Consider the following 6,000-nt stretch of genomic DNA (forward strand, 5'->3'; position numbering starts at 1 on the left):
CTTATAGTAAATAACATACCTTATGCACACACACACTTTTAACAAACCTCAACAAAACGAACTACATTATATGCAACCAGTATTGAAGCAATACGTCAATGAATGCGATAGACAAACGAATTATTTCAACTTTAAAGTGTAAGGCCCTGTCGCAGGGCATTACTGGGAATTTCAATTACAACCAAAAACGATTCCCACTGTTTGGGTATGTAAATTGGAAGATAGAAGTCGCTCCCGCAAAGGAACTCACCGGGAGTAGGCTGCGTGGATTTCTCGGCTATACTGTTTCCACGGTCATCTACAACTAACGAGTCTCACTCTGCAGGCTGAGTGAGGGAGCGCTGTCGCAGGTGTCAGAGGACCAGCTCGGTGATGAACTTAACTGCAACCGCGAGGGTCCCATATAGAGAGTTACTGGGTCCCGCCCATGTCTCCACCCGATCGGCTAACAGCGTAGGAGCCAATCCGATGGAGGCGTGACCCGAGCAGCAGCAACTCTGCCTGCCGCGAAAAGCCCGGAGACCCGAAGAGTGTAAAAGCCCGGAGGTTAGTTAGGCAGGTATGCCAGGGTACCTCACAAAAGAGGCCCATGGGGTGCTTTCCAGTAGGCCAGCCATTGGTGGAACTAGGCAAACATTTCCATGTGGCTAGCCATTCAAACGTTGAGAGCGAGGGGCAAACTTCGAAAATTGTGGGGGCAAGCGTACTTGTGTGCGGGCATCTATCTTCTTTACACATTCCAATGAGATTATAGTGCAGCTTTCCTTCCCATCTAAAACCACAAACTCAGGGGTGGACTGGTAATCAAAATGGGCCCAGGAATTAATTAAACAAGCCCAACCCTTTTCCTATGAGAACGTGTGAAAATATAATTGGTTAACACAAAAGAGGCCCAGGGTACAGAGGCCTACCGGGAAATCTCCAGAGTTCCCTATAGGGTTCCCCCCTTGCAAGCCAAGACACATGCGGTTCCCTTCCCGACATTTCATTTGGTCCCTGAAGGTAAGTGGGAGAGTGTGTGTGGTGTTACCTGGGCCCCATCACGTGAGTGAGGGGGAGAACCGAACCACGTGACATGGGGTGGGAATAAAGAGGGGCGGGAAAGAGATTCATTCTGGACCGAGTAAGCCAGCAAGCGAATCCTGTGTTTTATGTGTGCCGAAGGAGTGAGGCCTGCCAGGCCTGCGTGCATGCCCCGACCTCCACGGCAGCACCGGAGGTTGGGCAAAGTGTAACACAACACTGGCGACGAGGTGGTGACGAGCCGCCGGGGTGCTTACACTTTCACTCTCGCAGCATCGCGAGTGAGAGACAATAGCATCCGAGTATAACGGACGAATGAAATGCTCGGACGGTGCCGAGGCCGAAGAGGGAGGTGAGCAGAGTGAATGCCCAGACCTGCCTTGCCCCAATATCGTGCTGGGCGTGCAAGTCTAGCATTCACACAAATCAGAATGCTGCACCATCTCCCCGTGCCCGAGCGGTCTGATCCAGCCTGCACGAACATTCCGTGAGCGCACGTGCGCGCATGCAGACGAGACACGTGGTCTGCCTTGCACGAAGAGACAGGCCAGGCCGGCCGCATACAGAAACAACTTCCAGGTGCACGAGGCGCACCACGTAGCATGCGTGGTGTCTGAAATTGACTTTATGAGGCGCAATGTGCACATCTTCCTGCCATTCTCGCAGACGCAGTAAACCTAGACATCCGGAGGCTACAGCAGGGGAAACCAACCCAACCAAGGTCAGTGCCAAGATTGCTCACCATACAAGACATACAACATCAAGGGGGACAACCCATGCATGAGAGAGCCCCTGTTCCCTTGTGCCCCCACCCTTCTCACACACAGGTGTTGCCAGTTTGCTTGATTTTGCTCCCCCGCGCCCCTCCTAACCCCCTCCAGCCTTCTTCTGTAGGAGTCTGTCCTGATACATTCTGGTTTCACCCTCTTGTGGCCAAGCTGGATTTGACTTTTATGGACTTCACTGATTCACTGTGGTCGCCCTTTCTCAACTCTCACGCTGGACTTCCTTTGCATCTTGTACTCATGGTGGCCCTGAATCATGCTGTTCCAATCTTCTTCTTGTATCCTGGCTTGCAACATTATGTGTTACTACTGACTTCTGCAATTGTATTTGCTCTCCCCTCTTGCTTCTCCACTCTTTTTCACTGCTTACGCTCTGTTCTCTCCTCTCCCTTTCTCCAGTTTCCTATCTCCTCCCCCCTCCCCTTTCTTCTATGCATTTACTCTATCCGAATTATCCCTGGACCTAGTATGATAGCAACCTCATCTGTTTCCTCCACACTCCCCTTATTTACCCCTCCAGCACTATCTGAAATGTTGTCAGGCCTAGTACGATAGTCGCTTGTTTTGTTCCTCCCCTCCCTTTCTACACCCCTCTCCCTTACCTTTTGTTTTATCCGGCTCTACCAGAAATGTCACCGGGCATAGTACGGTAGTCGCCTGTCTGTTTCCATTTCCTTCCCATTCTTCCAGATCTTGCACTGTCGTCAGACCAAGTACGATAGTTAATTTCACATCCTTACTGTTCATGGCCTGTAAGAATGTCATTGTATTTTCCCTTGTTCCCTCCCTTGCCTTGAAGCGCTTTGATACACATTGTGTATATGCACTATATAAATAAACTATCATATCATAACAGCTACCAAGACACATACAGGGAGTCACCCAGAGGCACGCACACACACACTGGGAAAGAAAGGCTGTGAGATACTCAAGGCCATATAAGAAGGTGCCATCATGTCCAGCCCACATGCCAGCCCATCGAGAGCCAGCAGCAGAAGCGGCGCAAGAAGGGACAGCATTCTCAGAGTGGAGAGCCAGGACACCGCGAGCACCATGCTAATGAAATAATTGGACCCCTATTCCACCGGAGCAGCCCTCCGGTGGGGCATCTGGATACAACAATTTGAACTTCAAATGGTGGGCAGGGATGTTACAGATGAAAAAAGAAAACGCACGCTTTTATTGTTACATATCGGAGCTGCAGCGCTGCACCTGTTCAACACCCTTCCAAACAACGGAGCAGTGGACGATTACAACCTAGCCAAAGCAGCATTGACCAACAAGTTCAAGCCAGAACTCAACCCCGACTATGAGAGATTCCACTTCTGCATGACTCGCTAGAGGGAGAAGGAGACGGTTGATGATTTTCATGCCAGGCTAAGAGAATTGGCGGTTGGGTGCGAGTTCCCCAATGAAGATTTCATGATGCGGCTACAGATCACCGGGCTCTCTTCAGAGAAACTGCGACGAGCTATACTATCGGAGAAGAACATCCTGCTAGATCGCATACTATCAATGGGAAGACTCAGAACAGACAGATGACCAAGTAGCGGTTATGGAAGCTGCCATTCAATGCCTGCCTCTAGACAACTGCCGGAAGGAAGAGGAAGTGGCAGCAGTCCGAGGTCGTCCAGACACACGACAAAAGGCGATACAACAGCAACATGAAGCCTGGTCGCCCGCAAGGATGGTGGCCCCTGGTCCCGATGCAAACCATGCACTGCGTGGGGTGTAACATGCCGGAAATGTAACCGACTAAACCATTTTGCAGCAGTTTCTTTGAAACCCCACAGCCCGAGAGACCCAAACCAACAACAAAAGTCGACTCGACAACAAAAAGGGAAAGGAAGAGCCAGGGCAGTTGACAGCGCACAGAAATCGCTCAGCAGCAGTGGGACGTAAGAATCCTCTGATGAAAGCACATCCCCAGACAGACGAGGGAAAGAGAAGAAGAAAACAAAGGGGAAAGAACATCGCATACACATGATCTCCGCCATAAAACCACGGAAAACAAAGCCAGGCGGAAAAAAGAAACGGCCGTTGTGCACCATCCTATCAGATGGAAGCCCCACCAAGGTGGTCATCGATACAGGTGCGACAGTGAACGTCATGCCCATTCACACGTATGACAACCTAGACCCAAAGCTGATGCTCCAAGACAGGCGACTGAAACTATTCGCATATGGAAACAAAAAGCCACTGCAAGTGAGCGGGTCATTCAGATCCAACCTAACGTACAATGGAACCACGTACAGAACAAGAATTTATGTTGTGGATGCAGGACTAGAAACGCTTTTGTGCTGCCGCACAGCGGAAAAACTGCATCTAATACAATTTATATTCAGCATCAACACGACAGAGATAGATTACCTCCTCATGAAGCACCAGCAAGTGTTTCAAGGGATTGGCTGCCTTCGCGGAAGGACAATAAAGTTACACATTGACCCGGCGGTCGAACTGAAGACTGTACAATATCGCTGAGTGCCCTTCCATATGAGGGAAGCGGTCGAGAAGGAACTAGAGAAGTTGGAGAAGCAGGGGATAATTGAAAAGGCATCCGGCCCCACCCCATGGGTCTCACCGATGGTTGTCGCACAAAAACCACGACATCCCAATGCTGTGAAAATATGTATTGACATGAGGCTACTCAATGTGGCCATTGGACGAGAACGCCATGTCACCCCAACCATCAACAAACTAATCGTAGATTTGACAGGAGCCAAAGAATTTAGCAAACTGGACCTAAGCTCGGGCTACCACCAGCTACGCCTTGCAAAGGAATGCAGATACATAACTACGTTTTCATCCCATTTGGGCCTCTGAAGGTACAAACGACAAAAATTTGGCATATCATCAGCAGCCGAAGTATTCCAGAACAAAATCAGGAGGGTACTCCATGGCCTCGCTGGGACAACAAATATAAGTGATGACATCCTTGTATAAGGCATCACAACCAGCAAACACCACAAGCGGCTCACAGCCATCCCCAAACGATTAGAGGAGGCAGGGCTCCCCCTACACACAGAAGAATTTGAGTTCAACAAGAGCGAGCTAAACATTTCCGGATACGTTTTCAATTCGGACAGAGAATCGCCTAATCTGGCCAAAAAGCGAGTGACATAAAAAGCACCAAGGCACCCACCTCAGCAACCGAAGTAAGGAGCTTCATGAGTATGACCACTTACTGTGCGAGATTCATACCTGACCTAGCCACCCTCGCAGCACTGTTGAGGGAGCTTACGAAAAAAGGACAGATAATGGGAGTGGATGGAACAGCACCAACAAGCGTTCCAGCGTATAAAGGACTCACTATCCAGTACAACAAAGATGGCGTTCTTTAACACAGACCGGACAACAGAACTCTTAGTAGAGGCCAGCCCGGTGGGACTAGGGGCAGTCCTCACACAAGTAGACAAGGACGGTAGCATGTACCCAATTGCATTTGCTAGCAGAGCGCTAGCAAAGACTGAACAGAACTATGCGCACATCGAGAAAGAGGCGCTAGTGATGGGGTTGCCGCCATTTCAGGGTATACCTACTAGGTCAGCCGGCAAAGGTTTTCACAGATCACAAGCCCCTGATCCCGATATTCAAGGGATCTGCCCCACACCCCCCGGCTCAACTGGAAAAATGGATGCTACACCTACAGCCATTCAACATCGACGTAGAGTACAGCGCTGGAGCAGACAATCCGGCGGACTATCTTTCCCACCATCCACGTCCTGCCACCAAACACGAGGAACCGCATGCGGCTGAAAAGGAGCATGTGTGCCACGTGATTGCATGCGCTCACCCTTGAGCAATCATGCTGAGCGAGATAGCGGAGGAAACAAGGTTAGACACCTGCATACAACTGACCATCCAAGCCATCCGGTCCAGAGACCGGAAGAACTACCTAGCCGCAGTCGCACAGTGCACTCCCGCGGCACAGGAGAAGCTACAAGCGATCTTTGGCATCCGCCAGGAACATTGTCTGAGGAAGGCATTGTGTTGAAAGGACACAGAATCACACTACCAGCCTCACTATAAGAGAGAGCGTTGAAACTAGCCCACGGAGGCCACCAGGGCATTGTAAAGATCCTAGCATATCTCAAATCGAGGATCTGGATGCCGCGGATGCACCAAAGAGTAACAGACCTAGTAGAATCCTGCGCAGCGTGCCAGTCGTCAAGGAGACTGACAGCCCCTGAAC

General features: G+C 50.4%; 1 protein-coding gene across 1 annotated transcript in view; it reads right to left on the reverse strand.

The window, feature by feature from the left end:
* The window catches only part of LOC138567863 (protein brambleberry-like), a 47,610-nt gene extending 47,230 nt beyond the window's left edge, over positions 1-380 (reverse strand). Inside the window, exon 1 of the mRNA XM_069646355.1 lies at positions 251-380. The gene's annotated coding sequence lies outside the window, so the exon portion shown is untranslated. The remainder of the gene's footprint in view (positions 1-250) is intronic.
* Positions 381-6,000: the final 5,620 nt, after the last annotated feature.

The sequence above is a fragment of the Ambystoma mexicanum genome, chromosome 2p (genome assembly GCF_040938575.1).
Source record: "Ambystoma mexicanum isolate Mex_15411 chromosome 2p, UKY_AmexF1_1, whole genome shotgun sequence".
In the NCBI taxonomy this organism is placed as follows: domain Eukaryota; kingdom Metazoa; phylum Chordata; class Amphibia; order Caudata; family Ambystomatidae; genus Ambystoma; species Ambystoma mexicanum.